The following is a 14,188-nucleotide window of genomic DNA, read 5'->3' as shown; positions in this document are numbered from 1 at the left end:
GGGATGACATATATGTACCTACTCAGCACAGACTCCACGTGGGCCAGCAGAGTAATCCAGGCTGCAGAGAGCTGAATAAGCGACTTTTCTTGATACTAAGTATATTTTTTGTTGCTTTCCACATCTGAATACCTAGCGACTGTATTTCGCCTGCCTTTCTGTTACATTGAAGCTGTTTTTACTGCATTTAACTTAATATTGCACTTGGAATCCTTGTTGGTCACTATTTGACTGTATTTGTAGCAAATTCTTCTGTGTAAGCTGTACATTTATAAGTGTTTGCTGTACCTGTTTCTGCCTGTTTTGTGGAAAAAAGAAAAAAAGAAAAAAATATCTCTTGTTTTTCCTGCTTTACTAGTTTAGTCCAGTTTCAGAGTTGCTGATTCCTGGGCCTTGGTTGTAGTTCCTGTGTACTGTTTCCTTGCCTTATTTGGGGGAAAGGAAGTTACCTTGCTTACCAGTGGGAGTGGGAAGCATTGAGCTGCCTTTTGTCCAGTTTTGTGAGGTTTCAGCCAGTAACTAGTAGTTTATTGGTCGTTTTGGGCCAGTTTCTAGCTTTTTCCAGCCCCCTGGTATAAAACGCGCTAAACACGCGTTTTTCAGCTTGTACCTACTCAGCACAGACTCCACGTGGGCCAGCAGAGTAATCCAGGCTGCAGAGAGCTGAATAAGCGACTTTTCTTGATACTAAGTATATTTTTGTTGCTTTCCACATCTGAATACCTAGCGACTGTATTTCGCCTGCCTTTCTGTTACATTGAAGCTGTTTTTACTGCATTTAACTTAATATTGTACTTGGAATCCTTGTTGGTCACTATTTGACTGTATTTGTAGCAAATTCTTCTGTGTAAGCTGTAGTAGCTGATTCATAGCATTTATAAGTGTTTGCTGTACCTGTTTCTGCCTGTTTTGTGAAAACAAGAAAAGAAAGAAAAAAGTATCTCTTGTTTTTCCTGCTTTACTAGTTTAGTCCAGTTTCAGAGTTGCTGATTCCTGGGCCTTGGTTGTAGTTCCTGTGTACTGTTTCCTTGCCTTATTTGGGGGAAAGGAAGTTACCTTGCTTACCAGTGGGAGTGGGAAGCATTGAGCTGCCTTTTGTCCAGTTTTGTGAGGTTTCAGCCAGTAACTAGTAGTTTATTGGTCGTTTTGGGCCAGTTTCTAGCTTTTTCCAGCCCCTGGTATAAAACGCTAAACGCTGTTTTCAGCTTGTACCTACTCAGCACAGACTCCACGTGGGCCAGCAGAGTAATCCAGGCTGCAGAGAGCTGAATAAGCGACTTTTCTTGATACTAAGTATATTTTTTGTTGCTTTCCACATCTGAATACCTGGCGACTGTATTTCGCCTGCCTTCCTGTTACATTGAAGCTGTTTTTACTGCATTTAACTTAATATTGCACTTGGAATCCTTGTTGGTCACTATTTGACTGTATTTGTAGCAAATTCTTCTGTGTAAGCTGTAGTAGCTGATTCATAGCATTTATAAGTGTTTGCTGTACCTGTTTCTGCCTGTTTTGTGAAAAAAAAAAAAAGAAAAAATATCTCTTGTTTTTCCTGCTTTACTAGTTTAGTCCAGTTTCAGAGTTGCTGATTCCTGGGCCTTGGTTGTAGTTCCTGTGTACTGTTTCCTTGCCTTATTTGGGGGAAAGGAGGTTACCTTGCTTACCAGTGGGAGTGGGAAGCATTGAGCTGCCTTTTGTCCAGTTTTGTGAGGTTTCAGCCAGTAACTAGTAGTTTATTGGTCGTTTTGGGCCAGTTTCTAGCTTTTTCCAGCTCCCTGGTATAAAACGCGCTAAACGCGCGTTTTTCAGCTTGTACCTACTCAGCACAGACTCCACGTGGGCCAGCAGAGTAATCCAGGCTGCAGAGAGCTGAATAAGCGACTTTTCTTGATACTAAGTATATTTTTGTTGCTTTCCACATCTGAATACCTAGCGACTGTATTTTGCCTGCCTTTCTGTTACATTGAAGCTGTTTTTACTGCATTTAACTTAATATTGCACTTGGAATCCTTGTTGGTCACTATTTGACTGTATTTGTAGCAAATTCTTCTGTGTAAGCTGTAGTAGCTGATTCATAGCATTTATAAGTGTTTGCTGTACCTGTTTCTGCCTGTTTTGTGAAAAAAAGAAAAAAAGAAAAAAATATCTCTTGTTTTTCCTGATTTACTAGTTTAGTCCAGTTTCAGAGTTGCTGATTCCTGGGCCTTGGTTGTAGTTCCTGTGTACTGTTTCCTTGCCTTATTTGGGGAAAGGAAGTTACCTTGCTTACCAGTGGGAGTGGGAAGCATTGAGCTGCCTTTGTCCAGTTTTGTGAGGTTTCAGCCAGTAACTAGTAGTTTATTGGTCGTTTGGGCCAGTTTCTAGCTTTTTCCAGCCCCTGGTATAAAATGCGCTAACGCCGCTTTTTCAGCTTGTACCTACTCAGCACAGACTCCACGTGGGCCAGCAGAGTAATCCAGGCTGCAGAGAGCTGAATAAGCGACTTTTCTTGATACTAAGTATATTTTTGTTGCTTTCCACATCTGAATACCTAGCGCCTGTATTTCCTGCCTTTCTGTTACATTGAAGCTGTTTTTACTGCATTTAACTTAATATTGCACTTGGAATCCTTGTTGGTCACTATTTGACTGTATTTGTAGCAAATTCTTCTGTGTAAGCTGTAGTAGCTGATTCATAGCATTTATAAGTGTTTGCTGTACCTGTTTCTGCCTGTTTTGTGGAAAAAGAAAAAAAGAAAAAAATATCTCTTGTTTTTCCTGCTTTACTAGTTTAGTCCAGTTTCAGAGTTGCTGATTCCTGGGCCTTGGTTGTAGTTCCTGTGTACTGTTTCCTTGCCTTATTTGGGGGAAAGGAAGTTACCTTGCTTACCAGTGGGAGTGGGAAGCATTGAGCTGCCTTTTGTCCAGTTTTGTGAGGTTTCAGCCAGTAACTAGTAGTTTATTGGTCGTTTTGGGCCAGTTTCTAGCTTTTTCCAGCCCCCTGGTATAAAACGCGCTAAACGCGTTAGCGCGATTTAGCGTGAATTAGCGCGGAGCTGCCACTGTTGCACACTAGGGCAGCGCCGGTTAAGCAGGTTTAAACTATTCGGGCTACCTAAAGTCCACTCTTCAAATTTTCCCTTAAAACTACCTTCCTCGAACTATACTACTGATCGTATCCTATAACTAAAAAGATCATCTCTACTTGACTCCAAGTAGACTATTCTCAATCTGTTAAACCTAGCACTTGCTCCTGCAGTACTTATTACCTTGATACGGCACCCTTGTCATAGATAGTACCCCAAAAAGGCAACCCCCCATTTCTCGGTCACCCACGTCCCCTGGAATCTTTTTTTTTAAAGTTTTTTGTCTATCCTCCTAGCATGTCGAGGGATCAGTTGCTAGTGTCCTCTCCTGCTCAGCTGGTGAACCTGGGAATATTGAGGCAATGTTACAATTGCCTTATGTACACAGACAACCCTCTCCTCCTCCCACAAAACACAAATACATGCGAGAGATGCAACTATACGGCCAAACTGGAGGCTGAGCTCTCTCAACATAGGACTGGCAAGACCAGTCAGGAGGAGAAGGTTACCACACACACTATAGACCCAGTCTCACATAGTACCATTACAACCTCAAATCATACACATAAACACACAAAGACATACTCGGAGGCTCTGATCAAAAATCTACCAAAACAGCAGAGGCCACCAAAGCATACACCCAAACAACCACCTCAGAACACAACACCCGCAACACATAGACCTCACAGTCAGAGTGTCAAACAGTCACAGCCCTTAAGGCCAAACACAATGCCAGACACACTAATCATTGGTGACTCCATAGTCAGACACACTGACGTCCCGCTCACCAGACTGAGTAAGGAGAAGGTCACAGTAAGCTGCCTGTCGGGCGCTAGAATCCGCCACATAACGCAAGCACTCAGGTCTCTCAACAGCAGGTGCAAATACGACTCAGTCATTGTCCACGCTGGTGTAAACGACCTGAGACGTACCTCCTTGGGCTACATGAAAAGAGACATTGAGGAGCTCTCTGATCATGTAGCCCAGGCAGGTATGACCCTGACCTTGAGCAGTATCCTACCTTCACCAAGAATGATGCCACAATACAGAGATAAGATGATCAGCTTTAACATTTGGCTTAAACACTGGTGTCATTCAAAGGGGATCCAGTATCTGTCTGCCTGGGATGACATGCTGGACAAGTCACGCTGCTTCGCAAGGGACGGCTTGCACCTGTCACCCCTGGGATTCCGGATATTGGCAAAGGCTCTTGCCACCCCATAGTGCCTTTTTTAGGCAAGGCTCAAATTCTAAACTTACCACCCTAGAACACAAAAAGGAAAAAACTAAAGGTAATGCTGCTCATTGCGAGAAGTTTAAATCTCAAAATGCACGCACTCGAGGCCCTTCTCAGTATGGAGAACATCTATGTCTGTGCTGTGACAGAAACCTGGTTCAAGGCTCCTGAGAGCACCCCAGCTTATCAGGTTTTACCTCATATCATGCTCCGCCCCAAAATCGGGACTATACCAAGAAAGGAGGTGGGGTATCCATATTCATCAAGGACACCCACACCTCAAGACTGGTGGCAACGCATGATGCATCGAAGACCATCCAGGTGCAATTAACCATAGGCAAGACTGCTCTGCAAATTGTAGCATGTTACAGGCCACCCTCACAAACTCAGGAACCTCACATGGCCTTCCTGAAAACACTAGAGGGGATAAATGTATCACCAAACACCATCATACTAGGTGACTTCAATTACCCTAATATAGACTGGGAACACTACTCAAGCCCAAACACCCTAGCCCAAAAGTTCCTGGAATTCATAAACTCAAATGCCATGGAACAACTAGTCACCATCCCCACAAGAGGAGATAACATACTTGATCTCATCATCACAAACATGGGAGCGCAATGTTCAACACCGAAGTATACCCTCACTGGTGAGATCAGATCACAAACTAATCTCGCTGGAGGTCCTCATCCCACCCCACCTGAAATAAAAAGACCACAGTAAAGAACTTCTCAAAAGCCGACTTCACACTTCTAAAGACTAGTGTGGTCTCCTTTCAGGCCCCGAGCCGGGCATGGAAAACAATACTCAAGCCGCTGAATCACTTACAAATGCCTTCTACCAGCACCTGCAGGACTGCATGGATAAGGCAATCCCAAGCAAAACAAAGACTCTTTGTACCAAAGGCAAGCGTCCAGTCTGGTGGACCCCAGCCATAAACAAACTCTACAACAAAAGAAGGAAGCTACTACAAGATAGAGCAAAATCCTTAAAAGGTAAGACACCCTTGATCACTATAAGTAAAAACTAAGAGCTCTCATAAAATCATCCAAAGCAAATTTCGAGAGAAAAATAGCTAAAGACTCAAAAGACAATCATAAGGCCTTCTTTAGCTATGTTAGAAACCTAGGAGGAAACTCCCAGATATGCTCAGAACTAGTTCAAAATGATGTGAAGATTACTGATCCTACAGACATTGCCAACATACTGGCTGACAGGTTCAGTGCAAACTTCTCCCCCCCCAAAAGGAGAGATATCTATACCAAACGAGTGCAGCCCCCCAAACATCTCCAGCGCCCAAGTGAGAACTGCTCTTTCCAAAGCAAAAAACACAGCATCCATGGGACCTGATGGTGTCCCCGGCTGTGTGCTCCACGAACTCAATGAGGAATTAAACCCACAGCTAGGACAACTGTTTAATCAAAGTCTTACCTCTGGATACATACCCAGGGAGTGGCGCACTGCAACTGTGGTCCCACTTCACAAAGGCGGTGTCTCCACAGACCCTGGAAATTACCGGCCCATTAGCTTGACAAGCCTTATCTGCAAAGCCATGGAGAGGATCATAATGGACCTCATAAATAAAGACATAGGAATTTGCAGACTTTGGATCCAACCCAGTTTGGCTTTGTCAAAGGCAGATCATGCCTTTTAAACTTGGTTGACTTTTTCGAAACAGTCACCAAAGCCATTGATGAGGGAAAGGCAGTCCATACAGCCTACCTCGATCTGGCTAAGGCCTTGATACAATACCCCACTCGGGTATCATTGAAAAGCTCATCAGCTTAAATGTTAACCCATACATCACAAGATGGGTTGCAAACTGGCTGAGTGACAGAACCCACAGGGTCAGAGTTGCTGGCGCCATGTCAGACTCAAAGCCTGTCACAAGTGGCATCCCACAGGGCTCAGTCCTGGGCCCACTCTTGTTTGGCATCTACTTTTCCGAAGTACAAGCAAACACAGGAGGGTTATGGCTGACAAAGTTTGCAGATGACTGCAAACTGGGCCATAGTAGAAAACACATCTGACACAGATATCCTTCAGAAGGGTCTCACAGAAACGGATAACTGGTGCCAGAGCCACGGCCTAAAGTTAAATGCCAAAAAATGCATAGTCATACCCTTCGGGAAAAACAAGGTTACCCCTAGCTACCAAATAGGTGGCAATCCACTGAGCACAGAAGAAGTTATCAGGGACCTGGGGACCCAGGTTGATAGTAGTCTGTCATTCGACACCCATGTAGCTAAAGTAGTTAGGAAGACCTTCTACATTGCCCACCTTATCATGAAGGATTCTCATCTAGATCAAGGGAGGTCATTGTCTCCCTTTACTCATCACTCATCAGACCAATGATTGAGTACAATGCCCCATTCGAATGTATCTGACCCGACACTTGCAGCAGCTGGAGAGGCCACAAAAGTTCCTCACCAAAAGGATAAAAGGTCTCAAAAATCTTTCCTATGCTGCCCGACTGAAAGAACTCCAGCTCTATTCAGTCGCCACCGCTTTGCTCAGAGGTGACCTTTGCCTAACATACAAGGCCATGTCAAACCCAGATTTGATGAATATGCTTCACCTCAAAAATCTAGATCCATCAGAGCCACAAGGGCGGGAGACTTAAACCTCGACACGGCTATCAATAGGACGTGCTGGAGGGATAGATTCATCACCCAAAGACTCCCTATGCTGTGAAACAAAATCCCGGTACATGTGAGGCAGAGCACCTCGCTGGCCTTGTTCAAGAGAAATCTTGACCAATGGATGGGAGATCGCAGATATACCCCAGGGATTACCTCAGTGTCACTGCTCGACAGAGGCACAGCAAAATAATGGGTATAGTTCCCCATACTAAAGGGGTGGCGTAAGCCACAAAACTATGGGCTAGGCTTGTAAATGCCCTCGGGCAGATAGCCTAGTATGAACCTATGAACCTATGAACCTATATGATTTTTTCAAAATGTCAGAGATGTAAGATTCCTGTATGGATCTATTGATCAAGATAGCTACAGGGTAAGATATGGCTTCTACTGCCATCCTGAGGTACTCAGGTGGGAGTTTTTTGGCAGCTGTGGAGCAAGGTTTAAGTTTAAGTAGCAGTTTTTTATAGTAGATTCTGTTACAGGTTTTAAGGTAAAGTTGTTAGCATTTGTGGCTAAGGATTGTTTGGATTCATATTTTTCAAAAGTTCATGTAGTATTTAAAGGGTAGTTGGTAATATGTTATGGGTTTGTGTAGGGGAAGATGATGTGTTGTTGGTGAAGGCAGCAATTCTGTCAATTAAATATTCATTAAATCTAGTCGCTATTTTGCAGGAGAAGCAGTTTGAGAGGGATACAGTTCTTTTTGAGTCGGGATTGAGTAGTGGGTGACTAGAGGACCAGAATTTTCTTGAATCATTTTTATGATTAAATTGTAGTTGGGCATAGTATTGTTTCTTATCCTTGTATAATTGTTTTTTAACTTGATTATGAAGTTCCCTGTATTGCTGAAAGTTTGTTTTTTAGCCACACCATCCAACCCTTGTCTCTTGTACACACAATGTTTTTGGTGAGGGTGGATAGCCAGCGGGAATGTTTTACTCTTTTTATACATAGAGGGGCAAGATTATTTAGGGTGTTTAAAAAGGGTATTAAAAGTTATAACTGCATCATTTAATGGTAGAGTTTTTACTACAGACCAGTTAAGGTACCTTAGGATACTGTTAAATACATTTTTGTTAAATTTTATGAGATTCCAGATTGGTTTAAGTTGGTGGGTATTGGGTTAATGAAGGGTAAGTCTACGTGTGTGTATGCAGAGAGATGGCCACTTAGGCAATTAGGATGGGTTCTTCTGATAGTATATTTACTTGGGTCTGAGACTAAATGCCAGTCAAGAATTGTGCCTTTAATACTTTTGTTTTATCTAGTAGTTGTTAGGATTAGATGAGTCAGACCAAACAGATTTAAGCAAGATGAGGAACTGTCAGAGGTTACATTTTACCAGTTAATATTGACATCACCCAGAAAGATTTTTTCCATAAGCAATAGTACTTGATACCTAGGAAAGAATTTTTTGATGATAGGTATGTTGTTACCAGGGGTGTGTAAATTACAATAATACAAAGTGTTTTTGTTTTGTTTGTTTAGAGTTTAGCTTTAAAAGTGTTAAGGGTATTTCAGCTGAGTGAAATATGGGGATAAAGAAGGAAACGGAGGAGATGTTATAGGGACTAGGGTACAGTAGAGTGATTCCTCCTCCTTTTTTGTGGGTCTGTCAGTCCTCATAATGTTATAGCCTAGAGGTAGTATTTCTGTATCTTTCATATTGTAATTAAGCCATGTTTCAGTGATGGCTATGGTATCAGGGGAACACAGTGCTATCCAGGCATGTAGACCTGTAATTTTATTACAAAGACTACAAATATTTAATGTTATCAGACTTAGTTTTGTGGCTGGACTTGTGCTTGATGGAGTAGGAGACTGGTATGTCTGTAAATGGGAATTGGATTGGGTGGAAAATGTCTTTGTATAAGAAGTAAAAGATGTATTAGAGAAGAGATCATTTGTAACTGAAGGATGGGAGTTATCTGGACTGTTATGATGCTTGCAGGAACTGGTGATATTGAGGTTTAGGTTTAGATTAGTAGGGCCAGGGTTTGGGTGTATGCCCCACACAATTAAATCATTGAGTTCCGAAACAAAAATTTGGAATAATTCTTAAGGGTGGATATAAGTGGATGTTTTTTTTTTTTTGGGGGGGGTGATCACAGTGAAATATTCTGCATTTAAGACAGTGAGTGGTGGAGAGATTGAAGAAGTTAAGAGATATATTAGAGTAGTTATTATAACTCTCTATGTTAAGTAGGAGACTGTAGGTTGGAGTTGTGGTAGTGTAGTTTAAGGGAAAATTATAGTATGTTAAGTGGAGGGTCAGTACTAGAAAATAAGAGAATAATATAAGGAGCAGCAATTTGTATACAAGAGCTACTGATCGAGGAGAAGTGGTAGAGGGCTAGAGTTTATGAAAACATCTTTTAGATGAAAAAAGGAAGGACTGGGGATGGTGTAAAAGGATAGTGTTTGTCTGGGATATACAGAAAAAGATTGAGATGATTATGAGATTAGAAAATATATTGTGGGGAGGCACTTTTAACTGTCTTGCAATTAAGTGGTCAAACCAGGTAGGGTTTGGCTGGAATGAATGAGATGGAGGATGAGATGATTAAGAGATTAGGTAATTATATTGTGGTGGAGGAGTTTCAAACTACCTTGATGTTGAGTGGTCAAATCTGTTAAGGGGTGGGGTAAGGCGCAGAATAAATGTAGACTAAGGAGGGAGTGGGTGGGAATTAAGGGTAGGGTAGAGGAGCAGAGTGGGCACAACTGAAGCAAAGGCAAACAGAGTGGGATCTACATGTTGAGAATGTTTGGAGATCCCAAAAGGAGCAATCAGTGGATTATACTCATATCAGGTCAGAACTTCAACCCAGCTGTTGTGCAGAGCTATAAGGATATAATAGATATAAAAGTCAAGGCAAAGCAGATGTAAAGGGTATAGTGCTTAACAGTATAGTGTCATATTCTTAGCTAGAGTTTGTTCCTTTGAGTTACACATGTTTGAACTATCCCTTTAAATATGATGGGAAAGGCAGAAAGGGTGAGGGGGAAAAACTGAAGGATCAAATTGCAGCTATTAAAATTATATTTAGAAAATACATGGTATTATTCTTATGCTATTTTAGGGTAAATGCTAAGTTATACATTTAGACAGAATTATTGGACAGGCTTTTGTGGGGTATTGGGTAGGGTAATGCTGACTATGCCTTCTGTACATGTGCACACCATTTACATAATAATAGTTCCTAGGCATCTATTTTAGCAATAACACACTTAGACAGATAGTGTATTCTGTCCTTGCCTAGTTTCTGTCAGGAAATTCCTGTGGTCTTGTAGTTAGTTAGCAAGTGTGTGTAGAGTTCAAAGATGCAGTTATGTAGGTCTGGAACAGTGAAACCAAGGATGAGTTCAGAAACAGAGGTGCTGACAGGGTGAGGTCTACAAAAATAAGGTCTGGAACAGGCAGAAGATTAATACGATTAAAATGTGACAATTAAATTAATAAACAGTTGTATTGCAATGTGATTCATCCAAGGAATTAGCTTTGTTCGAAACAAGTCATCCTTACAGACCCCCAAGTGCAGCTTTGGCTTAAGAGGTTTGGATACCAGAGGCTGTACAGCAGTAAGAGGTTGTATGTGTTCCAGTATTATATATAACAAGCTGGATACTGAGACTAAAACTATTAACCATGCATTTTATACATACTACTATAGCACGAAAATTGTAGCAGTTCAGAACATTTCATACTAGCATAAACAGTGAAGGAAGTACTCCATCATATCAAGTAAAGAATGAGCAGTTACTTTAGGCAATATACAAGGATGCTAAACACACACAAGAATAGAAATGCAAAGGCTATTTCATAGAAGAATAAACATGAAGACACTACACCACTGTACCAAGTAAATCATAACCAAGTACATAAGGCAGTGTGCAAGAGTATTAAACACACACTGGTTCTGTGCAAGGCTTATTGTAAACATTCACCACTGAAATAAGCTGTCAAAGCAGTAAAGATTTCACTAGAATAAACCTAACCAGCTACTTGATATTTCAGTAATACAGTAAAGGCAGTAAAAGCTAATATACAATATATAGCTTCTCAGTGCTTCAGTAACACAGTAAAGGCAATACAAAGCTAAAAATAGCAGTCAAAGCATTAAATGTTTCAATGAGTAAACCTAGCCGACTTTTATTGTTAAAACAAGCAGTAAAGGCAGAGTAAGTGCAACCACATCAACTTATCCAACTACTACACTTGTTATATTGAGAAGCACATAGGTTCATAGGTTCATACTAGGCTATCTGCCCTAGGGCATTTATAAGCCTAGCCAGAGTGTGTTTGGCTTTCGCCACCCATTTTAAATTAATTTTGCTATGCCCTTTTTCGAGGTTAGTATACTGTGCCTCTGTCTAACAGTGACACAGAACTGATACCCGGGGTAAACCTATGATCTCCCATCCACTCATCAAGATTCCTCTTGAAGAGAGTCAATGTGGGACTCTGCCTAACCTGGACTGGGATTTTATTCCAGAGTGAAGGGAGCCTCTGGGTTATGAATCTGTCCCTCCAGCATGTCCTATTTATTTCAGTGCTGAGGTTCAAGTCTCTCGAGCGTGTAGCTCGATGGGATTTGGGTTTTCTGAGGTGCAGCATGTCTATTAATTCCGGGTTGGACATGGCTTTATACGTCAGGCACAGATCGCCTCTGAGCAGGCGGTATGCCACTGAGTAGAGCTGGAGTTTCTTTAACCGGGCAGCATATGGCATCTGTTTGAGCCCTTTGATCCTCTTGGTGAGGTACTTTTGGGGTCTTTCCAGTTGCTGCAGGTGTCTGGTAAGGTACATCCCAAAAGGGGCATTGTACAATTATGGGCCTGATGAGGGATGAGTAAAGAGGCACGATGACCTCCCCTGATCTAGATGTGAATCCCTTCATGATTAGGTGGGCTATATAAAATGTTTTTCTAACCACTTTGGCCACATGGTTGTCAAATGAGAGATTGCTATCAACTTGGGTCCCCAGGTCCCTAATGACTTCTTCTGTACTTAATGGATTACCACCTATGTGGTAATTTGTGGGCACTTTGTTTTTGCCAAAGGGAATGACTATACACTTTTTGGCATTTAGCTTGAAGCCATGGCTCTGGCACCAGTTGTCTGTTTCTATAAGGCCCTTTTGGAGGATCCTTGTGTCGGCCGGAGAGTTGATTATGGCGCCCAGTTTGCAGTCATCTGCGAACTTGGTCAGCCACAGTCCTTCCGTGTTGGCCTGTACCGCCAAGACATATATACCGAACAAGAGAGGTCCCAGGGCTGAGCCTTGTGGGACACCACTTGTAACTGGTTTGGAGTCTGACATGGCTCCAGCAATTCTAACCATGTGGGTTCTGTCCTTGAGCCAGTTTGCAACCCATCTAGTGACATAGGGGTTTATATTTAAGCTGGTGAGCTTATCTATAATGCCCGAGTGGGGTATTGTATCGAAGGCTTTTATGAGGTCCAGGTAGGCTGTGTGGACCACCTTCCCCTCGTCAATGGCCTTGGTGACTGTTTCAAAGAAATCGACCAGGTTTAAGAGGCAGGATCTGCCCTTAACAAAGCCAAACTTGGTAGGATCCAGTGTCTGTAGGTCCCCAATATCTTTATTTATGAGGTCCATGATGATCCTTTCCATAGCTTTGCAGACCAAGCTAGTCAGGCTTATGGGGCGATAGTTTCCAGGATCCGTTGAGGCACCACCTTTGTGGAGAGGGACCACTGTTGCTGTACGCCACTCTTTGGGTACATATCCTGTAGTAAGGCTAAGATTGAACAGTAGTTTTATGTTTGGGTTTAGCTCTTCTTGGAGTTCATGTAGGACGCAGCCCGGGACACCATCTGGTCCCATTGATGCTGTGTTTTTTGCTTTGGAGAGGGCGGCTCTTACCTGAGCATCTGAGATGTCAGGGGGGCAGCACTCTGTTGGGATAGATATTTGCCCTTTTGGTGGGGAGGGGGGGGGAGTTTGAACTGAACCTGTCAGCTAGGATGTTGGCAATGTCTGTTGTTGGCCAGTTGTTGAAATCAGCATCTTCCCATTCCAAAATACACACTTTACCAGGTTTAAACCCTTTTTTGCTGTTCACTATACCAATAATATTGAAACCATAACAAAATATTACTGTTGCACAGGAACTATATAGTTGACCAAAAATCAGTTTATCTCTGATATGCACACTGTATTGAGGACAAGACAGGAAGGGGAGACTTACTACTTTCAGCAGTGAAAAATGGAGTTTCTCGCTAAGGGAATCTTTTGAATGGCACAATGGATCATGGGAAGAAGAGAAAGGAAACAAAGAAGGAGGGTCAGAAACCACTCACCTCCACCTGCTGAGAATGTCTGGAGATCCCAAAAGAAACAATCAATGAATTATATTCATAGCTGGTCAGGGCTTCAACCTAGCTATTTTTCACAGTTATAAGGATATAAAAGATATGCAAATTGAAAGCAAAGCATATTTAAAGACATGTAACAGGAAAGACAGAAAGGGTGGGGGAAAAAGCTGAACGATCAAATGGCAGCTATTAAAACTATATTTACACAGTGCATGGCATTACTGTTTTGTTATTTTAGGGTAAATGCTAAGTTATACATTTAGACAGAATTATTGGACAGGCTTTTATGGGGTATTGGGTAGGGTAATGCTGACTATGCCCTCTGTACATGTGCACACCATTTACATTTAAGACACACTTATACAATGACCATATGGTAATAGTTCCTAGGCATCTATTTTAGCAATAACACACTTGAACAGATAGTGTAGGCTGCCCTTGCCTAGCTTCTGTCAGAAAATCCCTGTGGTATTGCAGTTAATTAACAGGTGTTGCTGAGTACAAAGATGAACTTATGTAGGTTTGGAACAGTGAAACCAGGGATGAGTTCAGAAACAGAGCTGCTGACAGGGCAACTGCCAGACACAAAGGAAAATGGACATCTCTGCAGAGTAGCCTATGGTAGGACTAATGATCTTATAGAAGGAACTGTAGATGAGGCAATGGAAAAGATCAAAGGAATGGTAGAAATTTACTAGAGCTTGAAGAGTGCCATAGCATTGTCACAGATGCTGGTAATATCAGTGGTCATCAGTTTCAGAAAGGAAAGGTCAACCAGATCAGCTGTTGGCTCACTGGATAAGTAAGAAATGTGGGGCTGCATTAGGTCGGGTGTGAGGAAGCATGGGAGAATCAGAAAAGATATTCAGGAAGGACATACTTCATCTCAGGGCCCCCAT

General features: G+C 42.1%; 1 protein-coding gene across 1 annotated transcript in view; it reads left to right on the top strand.

The window, feature by feature from the left end:
• Positions 1-14,188, top strand: part of HDAC7 (histone deacetylase 7) — a 1,116,899-nt gene that overhangs the window by 256,453 nt on the left and 846,258 nt on the right. The window lies entirely within an intron of this gene.

This window comes from Protopterus annectens, chromosome 9.part0 (genome assembly GCF_019279795.1).
Source record: "Protopterus annectens isolate FY-2018-M chromosome 9.part0, PAN1.0, whole genome shotgun sequence".
Classification (NCBI taxonomy): domain Eukaryota; kingdom Metazoa; phylum Chordata; order Ceratodontiformes; family Protopteridae; genus Protopterus; species Protopterus annectens.
This window is presented reverse-complemented; position numbering and strand designations above follow the sequence as displayed.